This window comes from Schistocerca serialis, chromosome 3 (assembly GCF_023864345.2).
Source record: "Schistocerca serialis cubense isolate TAMUIC-IGC-003099 chromosome 3, iqSchSeri2.2, whole genome shotgun sequence".
In the NCBI taxonomy this organism is placed as follows: Eukaryota; Metazoa; Arthropoda; class Insecta; order Orthoptera; family Acrididae; genus Schistocerca; species Schistocerca serialis.
The window spans coordinates 769,705,713-769,723,946 of record NC_064640.1 but is presented as its reverse complement, the minus strand read 5'-3'; the positions used below and the strand labels follow the sequence as shown (position 1 = coordinate 769,723,946).

The window sequence follows — 18,234 nt, the reverse complement described above, 5'->3', positions numbered from 1 at the left end:
AGGATACCTCACTGGAATCTTCTGATTTTTTTTCTTGTAGTTTGTGTAATTAGTGTAGCTTTTGTTTATTGCTAGCGCGTAATTGTAGAGAAAATCTCCTTTGTAGTTGCAGTCTTTCATTGGAGTTGTGGCATGCATGTAGATTTGCACCAAGTATTTCGCAGCTGCAATTAACTAGATATTATTTTCAGTGTTATGTTAATGTGTTCTCTTATTTTTGCTCTTCAAATTGTGCTTTTCTGTGTTATCGTGAAATATTGTGACAATAATGGCTTGTGAAAAACGTAATACTAGGCTCCAATGTAAATTGAGAAATGACAGTGAAGACGAAAGCAGTGTGTTAACGCCACCATGTAATGAATTAACAAATATTCAAAGTAGTAATTTGGTAACTGTGCATAGGGAAATGGAGCGTGTAAAATTGTTGAAAGGGGACGTTTCAAGTTCACTGTCCTCATGGTGCTTTGGGGGGAAGGGCGCAGGCGCACCGGTGGATGTCGGCGCTCTCACATCATCTCCTTCGGTAATGGCGGATTCAGGCTCGTCGTTCGGGTCGACGTCGGCCTCGTCCTCGAGCCTCTTGGTCGGAAACGGTGCCGCGCCTTCTCTTGCGACGTTTCGGAGAACGTTGTTTCCTTATTCGACCTTCCGTGTCCGGTGATGGAAGGGAGTCGCGTCACTCTGGTCAGAAGGCCGCAGAACGGGCGATGACCGAATCCATCTCCATCGTGTTGCAGACGACTGGGTCAGCGGCCGATCGTATCGGCACCGTGGAAACGGGTTCGATGGCTGGTTGAGGCGGCGGGCCGTCCGAGGCGATCTCCGTCGGAGTACGGTCGGGCTCATTTGTGGCGTCCGGTTGGCGTTGCGAGGCGGTAGGAGAAGCAAGAGCAGCAGCGTGGGACATCGGTAGCACCGTAGGTTGCAACGCGGGCGATTAATTGACCACTGGAAGTTGCGTAACACGCCGTTGTAGACATTCTGATCTATGGTGGCCTTCTTTGCCGCAGCCGGAACGGATCTGAGACTGGCCATCATATATAACTGTTGCACGGCACCCGTCGATCTGTACGTAGGACGGGACATGGCTTCGGAGATCAATGGTGACCTTTCGGACGCCGTTTAGGACAGGATATGTCCGCAACTGTGTCCACTTCTCCGCAGCGTGGTCGTGGACTGTGCCGTATGGTCGGAGGGCCGCGACGACTACCTCTGCAGGAAGTTCGAATGGCAATTTGAAAATGCGTATCGTAAGCACACCTAACCCCGCGTGGTCGACCGTTACCGCCCCGACATCGCCGTCAGCATGACAGAAGAAGAGCCCCTGTTTGGTCTCGCCTAGGATGCGTTCGCACGCAACGTCGTTAATGATATTAACATAGATCGTGCTGCTCACGATCGACAATGTATTTCAATAATATCGGTCGCCGCGAGCTTCACTTCCCCTCGCAGAAAACGCTCCACATCGAATGCTTCGGGTCGGACATAATCGTTGCAGAAAGTAAATTAGAGTATAATTTGCCTAACAGTTCGCCACGTACCGTAGAAGGCTACAGAGGACGTAACCAAAGGCCTTCGAAATGTAACCAAAGCGAGCTCGCGCTCCACACGCGAAAACACTGACGTGTCCGCTCTGTTGCCCTGCCAATGGCAGACTGTCACCACTTCGACTATCCGAGCACGCCTCCGGGATCGACCCAAACTTCAATATGTCACGGAGTTCACAACTCTTACACTCTCACATTTCGCGATTCCCCCACAGGGAGAGAGAAATATTTTATCGTAATTTTGGCCCATGAAGCGTGCTACGTCATTGATAGTTCAAATGACTGTGTTTATACTTCGTCTGTATCTTCACATTCTGCACTTGGTCTCCCGTGGCTGTTATCAGAAACGCGTATGACATTGCACTAAACAAGTAAAGTGGTGACCAAGGATATCGCATGGCACAATGAATGACTTGAAGACAGTTGCGCATACAATATCAAGCGCTTCAGTACGTCATCGTGAAATATAATTATAAAAATTCACGATAAGCCGACCGAAGTGCCCTCGCTCCCAGGTGTGAGGGACGGAAAAAACTCAAAGTGGTTCAACAACAAAGTTAGGAAACTACTGCGAAAGCAAAGAGAGCTTCACTGCAAGTTTAAACGCAGCCAAAACCTCTCAGACAAACAGAAACTAAACGATGTCAAAGTTAGCATAAGGAGAGCTATGCGTGAAGCGTTCAGTGAATTCGAAAGTAAAATTCTATGTACCGACTTGACAGAAAATCCTAGGAAGTTCTGGTCTTACGTTAAATCAGTAAGTGGATCGAAACAGCGTATCCAGACACTCTGAGATGATGATGGCGTTGAAACAGAGGATGACACGCGTAAAGCTGAAATACTAAACACCTTTTTCCAAAGCTATTTCACAGAGGAAGACTGCACTGCAGTTCCTTCTCTAAATCCTCGCACAAACGAAAAAATGGCTGACATCGAAATAAGTGTCCAAGGAGTAGAAAAGCAACATAAATCACTCAACAGAGGAAAGTCCACTAGACCTGACGGGATACCAATTGGATTCTAGACAGAGTACGCGAAAGAACTTGCCCCCCTTCTAACAGCCGTGTACCGCAAGTCTCTAGAGGAACGGAAGATTCCAAATGATTGGAAAAGAGCACACGTAGTCCCAGTCTTCAAGAAGGGTCGTCGAGCAGATGCGCAAAACTATAGCAATATATCTCTGACATCGATCTGTTGAAGAATTTTAGAACATGTTTTTTGCTCGCGTATCATGTCATTTCTGGAAACCCAAAATCTACTCTGTAGGAATCAACATGGATTCCGGAAACACGATCGTGTGAGACCCAACTCGCTTTATTTGTTCATGAGACCCAGAAAATATTAGATACAGGCTCCCAGGTAGATGCCATTTTCCTTGACTTCCGGGAGGCGTTCGATACAGTTCCGCACCGTCGCCTGATAAACAAAGTAAGAGCCTACGTAATATCAGACCATCTGTGTGGCTGGATTGAAGAGTTTTTAGCAAACAGAACACAGCATGTTGTTCTCAATGGAGAGACGTCCACAGACGTTAAAGTAACCTCTGGCGTGCCAGAAGGGAGTGGTATGGGACCATTGCTTTTCACATTTGGGGAGCAAAATAAGTGATGATGGTCGAAATAGAGAGGATATAAAATGTAGACTGGCAATGACAAGTAAAGCGTTTCTGAAGAAGAGAAATTTGTTAACATCGAGTATAGATTTAAGTGTCAGGAAGTCGTTTCTGAAAGTATTTGTATGGAGTGTAGCCATGTATGGAAGTGAAACATGGATAGAAGAGAATAGAAGCTTTCGAAATGTGGTGCTACAGAAGAATGCTTAAGATTAGATGGGTAGATCACATAACTATTGGGGAGAAGAGAAGTTTGTGGCACAACTTGACTAGAAGAAGGGATCGATTGGTAGGACATGTTCTGAGGCATCAAGGGATCACCAATTTAATATTGGAGGGCAGCGTGGAGGGTAAAAATCGTAGATGGAGACCAAGAGCTGAATACACCAAGCAGATTCAGAAGGATGTAGGTTGCAGTAGGTACTGGGAGATGAAGAAGCTTGCACAGGATAGAGTAGCATGGAGAGCTCAATCAAACCAGTCTCAGGACTGAAGACCACAATAACACAACATAAATGACCTAGTAGATAGTGTTGGAAATTCCATGCGGCTTTTCGCGGATGATGCTGTAGTATACAGAGAAGTAGCAGCATTAGAAAATTGCAGCGAAATGCAGGAAGATCTGCAGCGGATAGGCACTTGGTGCAGGGAGTGGCAACTGACCCTTAAAGACAAATGTAATGTATTGCGGTTACATAGAAAGAAGGATCCTTTATTGTGTGATTATACAGGGTGATTAAAAAAGAATACCACAACTTTAGAAATTTAAAACTCTGCAACGACAAAAGGCAGAGCTAAGCACTATGTGTCGGCGAATTAAGGGATCTATAAAGTTTCATTTAGTTGTACATTTGTTCGCTTGAGGCGCTGTTGACTAGGCGTCAGAGTCAGTTGATGCTAAGATGGCGACCGCTGAACAGAAAGCTTTTTGTGTTATTGTGTACGGCAGAAGTGAGTCGACGACAGTTGTTCAGCATGCATTTCGAACGAAGTATGGTGTTAAACCTCCTGATAGGTGGTGTATTAAACGTTGGTATAAACAGTTTACAGAGAATGGGTGTTTGTGCAAAGGGAAAAGTTCTGGACGGCCGAGAACGAGTGATGAAAATGTAGCACGCATCCAGCAAGCATTTGTTCGCAGCCCGGAAAATGGACTCGCAGAGCTAGCAGAGAGCTGCAAATTCCACAATCAACTGTATGGAGAGTCCTACGAAAAAGGTTAGTTATGAAACCTGAACGTCAACTACCCGAGGCGATGGATCGGCCGCCAGGCAGCCCGTGACAGAGCACTTCATCACTGGCCTCCAAGAAGCCCTGATCCTACCCCCTGCGATTTTTTCTTATGGGGGTATGTTAAGGATATGGTGTTTCTGCCACCTCTCCCAGCCACCATTGATGATTTGAAACGAGAAATAATAGCAGCTATCCAAACTGTTACGCCTGATATGCTACAGAGAGTGTGGAACGAGTTGGAGTATCGGGTTGATATTGCTCGAGTGTCTGGAGGGGGCCATATTGAACATCTCTGAACTTGTTTTTGAGTGAAAAAAAACCTTTTTAAATACTCTTTGTAATTATGTATAACAGAAGGTTGTATTATGTTTCTTTCATTAAATACACATTTTTAAAGTTGTGGTATTCTTTTTGAATCACCCTGTATGATAGCGGAACAAACACTGGTATCAGTTACTTCAGTAATATATCTGGGAATATGCGTACAGAACGATTTGAAGTGGAATGATCATATAAAAGTAACTGTTGGTAAGGCGGGTAGCAGGTTGAGATTCATTGGGAGAGTCCTTAGAAAATGTAGTCCATCAACAAAGGAGGTGGCTTACAAAACACTCGTTCGACCTATACTTGAGTATTGCTCATCAGTGTGGGATCCGTACCAGGTCGGGTTGACGGAGGAGATAGAGAAGATCCAATGAAGAGCGGCGCGTTCCTTCACAGGGTTATTTGGTAAGCGTGGTAACGTTACTGAAATGTTTAGCAAACTCAAGTGGCAGACTCTGCAAGAGAGGCGCTCTGCATCGCGGTGTAGCTTGCTGCCCCGGTTTCGAGAGGGTGCGTTTCTGGATGAGGTATCGAATACATTGCTTCCCCCTACTTATACCTCCCGAGGAGATCACGAATGTAAAATTAGAGAGATTCGAGCGCGCACGGAGGCTTTCCGGCAGTCGTTCTTCCCGCGAACCATACGCTACTGGAACAGGAAAGGGAGGTAATGACAGTGGCACGTAAAGTGCCCTCCGCCACACACCGTTGGGTGGCTTGCGGAGTATAATTGTAGATGTAGATGTAGAATAATTTCTTGGTCGACTAACATCATGTCGTTTCACACATGCATGCACGTGCTGCAACAAACAGCTGGTGTCAATCCCGATCGCAAAATAAGAATCAATTTCGTAATATTTACCACAGAATCAGAACTGTATTCGTTGTTTGAGACAAACATGCATATCTGAAGAACATTGTAATGTAAAGATGCAGACACTGTATAGACAGTCATCGTAGCCATCAATGATGTATCCTTACCTCGATGGTGTACAACGCCAATAAAATAAACTGACGGAAGAAACCTCGCAACACCAAATAATAATTAATCTAGAGTAATGAAATTTCGGGTAATACATCTGTGTATGTAACGTATTTAAGTGATCATCATTGCTACATCACTGGTTAATGTAAGCGCGAAATAAACCATTGCAAATGTGAATGCTGTTACAGTAATAACCGGTGTAACCACCAGAATGTTGAATGAAAACATGCAAAAGTGCATGTATTGTGTTGTACACGTGCCGGATGTGAGTTTGTGAGTTGGATTTCAATACCTGTTACACTTGGTGGGTTAATACAGGGATGGTTAATGCAATTTGTGGATGACGCAGGAGTTGTCTTCCTATGATTTCCCATGTATGTTCAATTGCAGACAGATCTGGTGATCGAGCACACCAAGGCAACATGTCGATCCTCTGTAGAGCATGTTGGGTTACAACAGCGGTACGTGGACGAGCGTTATCCTGTTTGAAAACGCCCCCTGAAATGCTGTTCATGAATGGCAGCACACCAGGTCGAATCACCAGACTAACGTACAATTTTACAATCAGGGTGCGAGGGATAACCACGAGGGTTTCCCTGCTGTCATATGAAATCGCGCCTCAGACCATAAATCCAGGTGTAGGTCCAGTGTGTCTAACACACTGACAGGTTTTTTGCAAGCCCTCAACTGGTCTCCTTCTAACCAACACATAGCACCGAGACAAAATCAGTTTTCATCAGAAAAGACAACTGACCTCCACTCTATCCTCCACTGAGCTTTCGCCTTACACCACTGAAATCACAACGGCACTGGTTTGGGATCAGTGGAATGCACTATATGAGGTGTCTCTGGACTGTCACTTAAGTAACCGATTTGTAACAGTTCGTTGTGTCACTGTGATGCCAACTGCTTTTCAAATTGCTGCTGCAGACGCAGTAAGATGTGCCAGAGTTATACGCCGAGCGCGATGGTCTTCACTCTCGGTAGTGCAACGTGGCCGTCCGGAGCCCGGTCTTTTTGCGACCGTACATTCTCGTGACCCTGCTGCCAGAAATCGTGTACAATGGTTATATTCCCGGTAAGTATTTCTGCAAAGTCGTAGTAGGAACATCCAGCTTCTCGTAGCCCTATTACACGACCTCGATCAAACACCGTGGTGGGTTGATAAATGCGTCTTTGTCGCCTTAAAGGCACTCTTCACTAACATCCAGTCTCAGAGGAAAGTAGCGCTCACTACCGTTACATCGTTTATTTAAAACAAACCTGACCTGAATCATGATAGCGCCGCTAGTAGCCCCACTCTTATGTGACTGGCGCGAAATCTGAATAGATCATATTTCAGATGTAGAAACACGTCTACCAAGATTACTCTGCAATTGACATTTAAGTGCTTGGCAGAGGGTTCATCGAACCACAATCGTAGTATCTCTCTACCATTCCACTCCCGAACAGCACGCGGGAAAAACAAACACCTAAACCTTTCTGTTCGATCTCTGATTTCTCTTAGTTTATTTTGATGATCATTCCTACCTATGTATGTTGGGCTCAACAAAATATTTTCGCATTCGGAAGAGAAAGTTGGTGAATGAAATTTCGTAAATAGATCTCGACGCGACGAAAAACGTCTTTGCTTTAATGACTTCCATCCCAACTCGCGTATCGTATATGCCACACTCTCTCCCCTATTACGCGATAAAACATAACGAGCTGCCCTTTTTTGCACCCTTTCGATGTCCTCCGTCAATCCCACCTGGTAAGGATCCCACACCGCGCAGCAATATTCTAACAGAGGACGAACGAGTGTAGTGTAAGCTGTCTCTTTAGTGGACTTGTTGCATCTTCTAAGTGTCCTGCCAATGAAACGTAACCTTTGGCTCGCCTTCCCCACAATATTATCTATGTGGTCTTTCCAACTGAAGTTATTCGTAATTTTAACACCCAGGTACTTTGTTGAATTGAAAGCCTTCAGAATTGTACTATTTATCGAGTAACGCGAATTCCAACGGATTTCTTTTGGAACTCATGTGGATCACGTCACACTTTTCGTTATTTAGCGTCAACTGCCACCTGCCACACCATACAGCAATCTTTTAGAAATTGCTTTGCAACTGATACTGGTCTTCGGGTGACCTTACTAGACGGTAAATTACAGCATAATCTGCGAACAACCTAACAGAACTGCTCAGATTGTCACCCAGGTCATTTATATAGATCAGAAACAGCAGAGGTTCAAAATGGTTCAAATGGCTCTGAGCACTATGGGACTGAACATCTATGGTCATCAGTCCCCTAGAACTTAGAACTACTTGAACCTAACTAACCTAAGGACATCACGCAACACCCAGTCATCACGAGGCAGAGAAAATCCCCGACCCCGCCGGGAATCGAACCAGGGAACCCGGGCGCGGGAAGCGAGAACGCTACCGCACGACCACAGCAGAGGTCCCAGGCCGCTTCCCTGGGGAACACAATTCCTTGTTGCGGCGATTTTTTCCATCATGGCGCCGAGCCAAGTCAGGCGGGTTGCATCACCCACTGGCTAGGCGCTCAGCGTGCAGTGCGGCAGTATGCTTTGAATTTTTTCAAACCGTTGCATCCTTGAGCCCCCGGTTCGCCATGTACACTTCCCGGTTACAGAGGTCAGGGATAACGCTTTATTAATAATTATAGTACAAAGTGATATCTCACAGTTACATTGTCAGCAAGTACGTTCAAATGGCTCTGAGCACTATGGGACTCAACATCTGTGGTCATAAGTCCCCTAGAACTTAGAACTACTTAAACCTAACTAACCTAAGGACATCACACACATCCATGCCCGAGGCAGGATTCGAACCTGCGACCGTAGCAGTCGCGCGGTTCCTGACTGAGCGCCTTGAACCGCTAGACCACCACGGCCGGCAGCAAGTATGTGCTTATCGTCAACGCCACCACCGAATGCCTGTCTACAAACATATTATTAGCCTCGAGAATAAACTAGGAGGAAATGGAACAGCTCAAGCAGTTATACTAAATGGACCTATATTCTTCCGTGGCTGCAGGGTTAATTTTACTCTTGACGTCGCCACTGGAAATTCTGGTAGTCACGAAATATGTGAGCGTAAGGGTTGTTGACTCCGTACCATATAGAAGTTTGGGTCGATCCTGGAGGCGTACTGTGAAAGCAGAAGTGGCTAAGCGACTGCTCACGATAGGTGGGAAATCCAGTTCAAGTCACGACACGCCACAAATTTTCGTCTATCACAAACAGCTGACGTCAATCCGGATTCTATTTCGTGTGAATATATTTCTCTTTTGCAGAGACGTAGTTCTTGTAATTACCATTCTATCATTTTATATCCTCTAAACTTCTATTGCCGTCAGTTATTTTGCTGCACGAAGAGTTAAACTCATCTACTACTTTGAGTATCTCATTTACTGATCTAATTCCCTCTGCGTCGTCTGATTTAAGTCGACCACGCCGTCACCCTAGATTTTATCTATCTTATAACCCTTTCCAAGATACCATCCATTCCACTCGGCTGATCTCCCAAGTTCTTTGCAGTCTACGGCAGAATTACAGACCCGTCGGAAAACTTTACAGTTTTATTTCCGCTCCCTGAACTTTAATTGCCTTCCCGGATTCTCGTTAGTTTTCTCCACTTCTGGTGCAGTGTACAGATTGAGTAACATGGGACATAAGCAGCAACTCTGTCTCACTCCTTTCTCAATTACTGCCTCCTTTCATCTTCTTCGGCTCTTATGACAGCAGTCAGGATTTCATATAAGTAGTACAGAATCTTTCGCTCGCTGTACTTAATCTCGATAACTTCGGAATTACAAAGTGTGTGTTCCGCTTACCATTATTGAAGGCTTTTTTGTAAACGTACAGATGCATATATGTATATATATGAGCTTGCCCTTCTTTAACCTAACTTCTGAGATAAGAGCCGGCAGGTGTGGCCGTGCGGTTCTAGGCGCTTCAGTCTGGAACCGCGTGACCGCTACAGTCGCAGGTTCGAATCCTGCCTCGGGCATGGATGAATGTGATGTCCTTAGGTTAGTTAGGTTTAAGTAGTTCTAAGTTCTAGGGGACTGATGACCACAGATGTTAAGTCCGATAGTGCTAAGAGCCATTTGAACCATCTGAGATAAGACGTAGGGTAAGTGTTCTTCACCTGTTCCTGTGTTTTTCCTGAACCCAAACTGATCCTTCTCCATGTCGGCACTAGCAATCTCCCCATTCTTTCATACGTAAGTAGACTGAGTATTTCGCAAGAATGACTTATTTAACTGATTGTTCGATGATATTCCCTACTTTCGACACTTGGCATCTTTGACATTGTAGTTATTTCATTATTTTGAAGTTTGAGGATACTCCACTTGTCTCATGTACTTTGCATACCACTTGGAAATTCCCGTTATGCTTGTGGTGTCACCGCCAGACACCACACTTGCTAGGTGGTAGCCTTTAAATCGGTCGCGGTCCGTTAGTATACGTCGGACCCGCGTGTCGCCACTATCAGTGATTGCAGACCGAGCGCCGCCACACGGCAGGTCTAGAGACTTCCTAGCACTCGCCCAGTTGTACAGCCGACTTTGCTAGCAATGGTTCACTGACAAAATACGCTCTCATTTGCCGAGACGATAGTTAGCATAGCCTTCATCTACGTCATTTGCTACGACCTAGCAAGGCGCTATTACCAGTTACTATTGATACTGAATCATGTACCGTCAAGAGCGACGTTCACCATTAATGGATTAAAGTTAAGTATTCCACTAGCTACGTCCGTTTTTTCTAAATTCTAATTTCCCTGTCCTGTTCCAGACCTCGCGGCAGCCTGCGTGAGCTAAAACGCGTGCCTTTCGGCTTCCTCTAGTAACACGGTGTTGGCTCTCCTGCCAACCACAACAATGGTTCTTTCTCCGAAAGATATTAATGACTGAGGAATGTCGTCCACTTGAGCTGCCTCATTCCGACTTAAGGTCTTTCAGTGCTCTGCGAAATTCTTCTCGCAGTATCACATCTACCATCTCACCTTCACATAAATCCTCTTTTCTATAACACTGCCTTCATGTTTTACTATTTTATATACTATTTATATATCTCCTTCCACCTTTCGCCATTCCATTTTCTGGTTGGTACTGGCTTCGCATCTGAGCTCCTGATGTTCACACCACTTCCAAAGTTTCCTTCCATTTTGCTTCATCTACAACTGCATCTATACTCCACAAGGCACCTTACGGTGTGTGGTGGACGGTTCTTTGAGTACAACTGTCTCTTCACCCTTTTCCTGTACCTGTCACGAATGGTTCGTGGGAGGAACGATTGCTGGTAAACTTCCTGGTGATCGCGAACCGCTCTAATTTTATCTTCATGGCCTTTTCTCGAGATATTCGTACGGGGAAGCCATATATTGGTTGACTCCTCTAGGAACATACATTCTTGGAATTTTAACAGTGGACTATACGGAGATGCAGAACTCCTCCCTTTCTGCGTCTGCCACTGGAATTGACGAAGCATCTCTGTGCCGCTTTCGCGTCTACTAAATAAACTTGTAAAGAGACGTTCGCTCTTCTTTGAGTTTTCTCTATTTCCTTTATCCACCCCATTTGATGCGGGTCCTAGAGTGACGAGCAATATTCAACTATTACTCGAACGAGTGTTTTTGTAAGCTATTTCTTTTGTTGATGGACTACATTTTCTGAGGAGCCTCACGATCAATCTATTTGGCATCTGCCTTACACGCGATTTATTTTTTATGGTCTTTCCACTTCAAATCGCTCCGTATGCATACTCCTAGATATTTTATGGAAATAACTGCTTCCAGTAATCTTTATGCAACCGTGTAATCATACAATAAAGGGTGTTTCCGTCTATGTATTCACAATACGTTACATTTGGTTATGTTCAGGGCCAACTACCTCTTACAGCACAAGGCGTCGATCCACTGCATTTCGCTATAAGTTTCTAGCGTTGAAACGTCTCCCCGTGTACAACAATTTTATCCGTGGAAAAATGGTTCAAATGGCTCTGAGCACGATGGGACTTAACTTCTGAGGTCACCAGTCCCCTAGAAGTTCAAACGGCTCTGAGCACTATGGGACTTAACTTCCGAGGTCATCAGTCCACTAGAACTTAGAACTTCTTAAACCTAACTAACCTAAGGACATCACACACATCCATGCCCGAGGCAGGATTCGAACCTGCCACCGTAGCGGTCGCGCGGTTCCAGACTGTAGCGCCCAGAACCGCTCGACCACATCGGCCGGCAGTCCCCTAGAACTTACAACTACTTAAACCTAACTAACCTAAGGACAGCACACACATCCATTTCCGAGGCAGGATTCGAACCTGCGACAGTAGCGGTAGCACGGTCCCAGACTGTTGCGCCTAGAACCGCTCGGCCACCCCGGCTGGCCATCCGTGGAAAGCCTCATCGAACTTCCGACATTATCTACTACGTCATTTATATACACCATGAAAAGCAATGGGCTTATAACACTCCCTTGGAGAACGCCTGAAGTTCCTCGAGCTCTCATTTTGTTCGTTAAGCGGCAGTTCTGAACTGTATCGAACGGCATGCGGAAGTCAAGGAACATAGCGTCTACTTGTGCGCCTGTATCTACTGCTTTCTGGGTCTCGTGTACCAAAAAGATCTAGATGGGTATCACACGGTCGTTGATTACGGAATCCGTGTTGATTCATACGGAGGAACTTTTTGGTCTTCAGATATGTCATAATACGCGAGCATAAAATATTTTCCGAAATTCTACAACGGGCCGACGTCAGAGAAATAGCTATGGATTTGTGCGTCTGTTCGACGACTCTTCTTGAATACGGGAACGATCTGTTCTTTCTTCTAATCATTAGGAACCCTTCGCTCTTCTAGATATCTACGGTACTCTGCAGCTAGAAGAGGAACAAGTTCTTTCGCTTACTCTGTGTTGAATTGTATTGGTATCCTTCCCTCAGCTGAGCGTTTTAAGTTACTTTTCTGTCCCTTGGTCACTTATTTCGAAATCTGTCATTTTGTCGTTCGTGCGATGATTTAAAGGTGGAACTACAGAGTGATCTTCCTCTGTGAAACAGTTTTGGAAAAAGACGATTAATTTTATACATCTGCCTTTCCTGAAGTCATCAATGATTTTACAACTTTGCGTTTCTGCAGTATCCATTCCAGTTTTGTTGTTTAGCATCTTCTGTCAATCTTATTTTTAGACGTGTGTATTCCCTTTTGCCTGTTTCGCTTGCTGCGTTTTTATATAATCTTTCTTCATTGATTAAATGTAAGCACTATGTGATCAAAAGTATCCGGAAACCTGGCTGAAAATGACGTACAAGTGAATTCAGTATGGTGTTGGCCCACCCTTAGCCTTGATGACAGCTTCCACTCTCGCAGGCATACTTTCAAATAGGTGCTGGAAGGTTTCTTGGGGAATGGCAGCCCATTCTTCACGGAGTGCTGCACTGAGGAGCGGTATCGATGTCGGTAGGTAAGACCTGGCACCAAGTCGGCGTTCCAAAACATCTCAAAGATGTTTTACAGGATTCAGGTCAGGACTCTGCGCAGGTCAGTTAATTACAGGAATGTTATTGTGGTGTAACCACTCTGCCAGAGGCCCTGAATTATGAACAGGTGCTCGATCGTGTTGAAAGATGCAATCGCCATCCCCGAATTGCTCTTCAACAGTGGGAAGCAAGAAGGTGCTTAAAACATCAATGTAGGTCTGTGCTGTGATAGTGCCACGCAAAACAACAAGAGGTGCCAGACACCTCCATGAAAAACACGACCACACCATAACACCATCGCCTCCGAATGTTACTGTTGGCGTTACACACTCTCGCAGGTGACGTTCACTGAGTATTCGCCATACCCACATCCTGCCATCGGATCGCCACATTGTGTACCGTGATTAGTCACTCCACACTACGTTTTTCTACTGTTCTATCGTCCAATGTTTACGCTCCTTACACCAAGCGAGGCGTCGTTTGACATTTACCGGCGTGATGTGTGGCTTATGAGCAGCCGCCTGACCATGAAATCCAAGTTTTCTTACATCCCGCTTTCAGTGGATCCTGATGCAGTTTGGAACTCCTGTGTGATGGACTGGATAGATGTCTCCCTATTTAACATTATGACCCTCTTCAACTGTCAGTGGTCTCTGTCAGTCAACAGACGAGGTCGGCCTGTACGCTTTTGTGCTAAATGTGTCCCTTCACGTTTCCACTTTACTATCACATCGGAAACAGTGGACCTAGGGATGTTTAGGAGTGTGGAAATCTCGCGTACAGACGTATGACACAAGTGACACCCAATTACCTGACCGCGTTCGAAGTCCGTGAGTTCCTCGGATCGCCCATTCTGCTCTCTCACGATGTCTAATGACTACTGATGTCGCTGATATGGAGTACCTGGCAGTAGGTGGCACCACAATGCACCTAATATTGAAAACGTATGCTTTTTGGGGTGTCGGAATACTTTTGATCGCATAGTGTATGTCGTGCGTTATCCAAGGATTCCTGCTGGGTGTCCTGTCTTTGCCTGTTTGATCCACTACATGTAATAGTGTAGTCATCGACCCCAGTACAATGTATCAAATCGCAACCTTACCCATGATCACAGGAGGCACAGGGATGCCCCATCACGCATTGAACGGGGTGCGCTTTCGGCGCCTACAGGAATGGTCCGTAAGTCTTTTGTCTGATAGATTTGCTCATGAAGTGAATAAGTAGAAGATCAACCCCACGTAACTCCGCGGCTTCAGAAGACGATTGCGCGAAAACTCAAGACATACGGAAAAATAATACAAGTGCGAGTAGCACTCGCGGTCCGAGGGTTCTGTACAAAGTTAATTATGCGTATAGATCATTCTTCCATCCTGAGAATCGATAACTTGGAGATTTTTGCCTGTTATCGGTATCTTTACTGGCAAGAAGTCGGTCCTGGAAATTCGAAGACTTTTGAGAATGTTTCAATTTCATGTTTAAGCTTAAATTTTGTGTATAATTTCGCATTCGCTATTGTAATCCTACATTTATCATACCAGAAGCTGAAAATGCCGCTACAGCTGTAAGGTCCTTTTATTTAGAACACGACCAGTTTCGGGCTCTTATACGCCCATCATCAGGTGTCCACACGTCCACCGCGGCGCTCGGGGTCTCAATACGAAGTTATAACACATGATGATGGGTGTATAAGAGCCCTAAACCGGTCGTGTTCTAATAAAAGAACCTTAAAACTGCAGAGGTGTTTCCAACTTCTGGTATGATGATTAGTTGCAGATGTTCCTCCGACAGCATTGTTTGTTCATTCATTTTATTAATTTTGGAGTGATATTAACAGTCTACTCTAATTGGCAATTGCAGAAGCGTTATCGTCGGTTGCTCTCACTCGTGTTGCGATTATTAGCAGATTATACGGAAGTCTATAGAGAAGAAAACGATACATCCGGCCACAGGACTATAGCTGTTACGCAGATATCGAATTGTTCTGTGGAATGCTTCAACGGATATTTCAGGGGATATCGGAACCTCATCATAAACATTGGAAGTGCAGTCCTGCATCAGTTACCAGTATAACGACTGCTTTACTTCGAAATATCAGAGATTCCGTACGCGTGTTGGGCATACACTGTCGGGAAGGTTTGTATGCAGAATGAGCAATTCGGAAAGGACTTGAGATGCCAGTGCTGGCGTAGAGCTGTTGTCAGGCAGCCTTACGGCTATCGCGGTTAAATGGCAAGAGTATCGTGTTCACAGAGACAGGGGATTTCGCTTCATCTTAGCTCAGCCAGTTAACACGTAATATTTTTAAATTATGTACACAAATTTTCCTCGTGAATAATAATAATAATAATAATAATATTAATAATGTCGTGTAACGAGGGCCTCCCGTCGGGTAGACCACTCGCCTGCTGCAAGTCTTTCGATTTGACGACACTTCGGCGACTTGCGCGTCGTTAGGGATGAAATGATGATGATTAGGACAACACAACACCCAGTCCCTGAGCGGAGAAAATCTCCGACCCAGCCGGGAATCGAACCCGGGCCCTTAGGATTGACAGTCTGTCGCGCTGGCCCCTCCATCTTTTTTTTTTTTTTTTTTTTTGTTTGCTCGTTGCGGACGTTACACGACATCCGTTGAAGTTTGGTTGTTGATCGTTACACTCAGTTTTTTTTTATTACAGAGGCCAACCAGCTCTCTGACCGAACACGCTGAACCACCGTGCCGGCTATCCCCTCAGCTACCGGGGGCGGACTTCCTCGTGAATGACTCTACTTGTTACTGGAAACCAGATCAGAATCTCTACAGTAGTTCCTGAGGTCTCTGATGGATTAGGAATGCAGTGTACGTTTGTACCGACAAAAAAGTTAATGTGATATAATTAAACATTAACAGTTTTCGGATTTTTTTCATTTACTTGTACTGTGAAACCTTGATTCTTGCCAACTATCCTGATTCTAGGTCAACTGGAAGCATCCTATAGGTTTTGATGAGTGCGTTTGCGAGTATCAAAGCATGTGACATAAATAGCTGTATTTTCTGACTGCGACGACTTGAAAGCTTAAATTTTTCACGCCGCCAAGGGACCCTATCCCTTACTATGTGTCAAATTTCCACTTGATACCTCCACTCGTTCATGAGAAAAACGGGTTTTAACTGTCGGACAGACAGACACATAACAAAGTGATCTTGTAAGGGTTCAGTTTTTACAGATTTAGGTAGGACCCCGTAAAAATGACTCCCTGTGATCAGTGGATCGAGAATCTCTCCAAGTTTCGATTGGTGACACATGTCGTGGAGTAGTTGCAAACCATACACCACTTGGGGACAGGTGTGTCAGAACCTGTGGCCAACTCATCCGCTTCATATTATCCCATCGAATTATTGCGCGCCTACAGAGAAGCAACCCACTTAACATATTTCGAAAGCGAGCTACTGTAGTTGTGCCTTCCTGGATGGCGGCAGCACTGGCTTCAGTGAACTGCAGACACATATTGACATTTGCTGTGGCTCATATGGTACAAATATGAAGCATTTGTAATATGAGTTAAAACGTTGGGAAGAAGCTCTATCCAATGATACGTGTCTGTTTTGTCTGATTTCTGTATGTCCTGCAGTTTTCGTGTAGTCGTGTTCTGAACCCTCAGAGGTATAGTTCGGTTACACAGTTCTCGAGACCTGTCGCTTTATAGTTATGCTGAACTGTGTAGCTTTGCTGTCTGTGACGCTACATAACATGTGAGCAGACGCAGTACTACCAATTTAAATTCAACCCACACATGTGTCTAGTGTACATTACAGAAAACAAAAATTAGAAGCCAACAGGTACCCAAGTTAAGAGGTAACAAAATAAGAATTTTCAACAAAAATGGTTTCAAAGACAGGTCCGTTTCATTCAACCACAAAATGTGAGGGGATAGACATTTATGATCATCACAGACAATTAATATACGACCTAGGATGCTGCAGTTCAGACACATTACTTGTCATTACTCACGTATTGGAATAAAACGGCAATACACGCATGAAATTTCCTGAATTAGTTAACAGACAGCGAAATATTGACAGCAGCTAATGTTTCAAGTTTGTCACCTTGATCACACCAGAATGAGGAGATGGACGTTCGGTGGATCCCAAAGGTGCCGATAATAAGGAATCCCAAAGGTGTTGATAATGAGAACTTTAGAGAAGGACAAGACAAAAGCATTGAGGATATTTCTTAACTGGTATCAGCGTCATATTATGTCTATACGCGAACTACGTTATATCTAAAGATAGTCCTCGTAGATATACTAAGATTTACGTAAATTGTTCCTGGTGTTCCTGATTGTGAAACGTATAACTAAAACGAAAGTCTCCAACTACATGGTCCAGTACTAACAGCCCTTATTTGTTGATGGGACAGACAAAAGAGAACCTGCTTTACATCTTCTATCACAAATCACTAGAAGCCACAAACCACAATCATGTGCGGATGGCTGCGTAACAGTTTCCTCCTCCTCCAGGACGGCGACACCTGTTCCATTCCGATACTTCTCTCCACCTGTCTCAAACACTGACGGCAGATGTAGCAAATAAAATATTAATTTAAATGTAAGACAAATACAATATAAAACTTCCTGGCAGATTAAAACTGTGTGCACCGACCGAGACTCGAACTCGGGACCTTTGCCTTTCGCGGGCAAGTGCTCTACCATCTGAGCTACCGAAGCACGACTCACGCCCGGCCCTCACAGCTTTACTTCTGCCAGTATCTCGTCTCCTACCTTCCAAACTTTACAGAAGCTCTCCTGCGAACCTTGCAGAACTAGCACTCCTGAAATAAAGGATATTGCGGAGACATGGCTTAGCCACAGCCTGGGGGATGTTTCCAGAATGAGATTTTCACTCTGCAGCGGAGTGTGCGCTGATATGAAACTTCCTGGCAGATTAAAACTGTGTGCACCGACCGAGACTCGAACTCGGGACCTTTGCCTTTCGCGGGCAAATGCTCTACCATCTGAGCTACCGAAGCACGACTCACGCCCGGCCCTCACTGGAGATGAG

At 44.9% G+C, this 18,234-nt stretch overlaps 1 protein-coding gene and 2 non-coding genes across 3 annotated transcripts in view; all 3 read right to left on the bottom strand.

Annotated features, from left to right (window-relative positions):
* Nucleotides 1-18,234, bottom strand: part of LOC126470611 (inactive phospholipase C-like protein 2) — a 725,325-nt gene that overhangs the window by 423,387 nt on the left and 283,704 nt on the right. The gene's annotated exons all lie outside the window — the stretch shown is intronic.
* Trnas-cga (transfer RNA serine (anticodon CGA)) lies at nucleotides 17,827-17,900 on the bottom strand. Its single transcript has one exon. It is a non-coding gene; the product is annotated as a tRNA-Ser (tRNA).
* On the bottom strand, nucleotides 18,129-18,202 carry Trnas-cga (transfer RNA serine (anticodon CGA)). The gene has a single exon. It is a non-coding gene; the product is annotated as a tRNA-Ser (tRNA).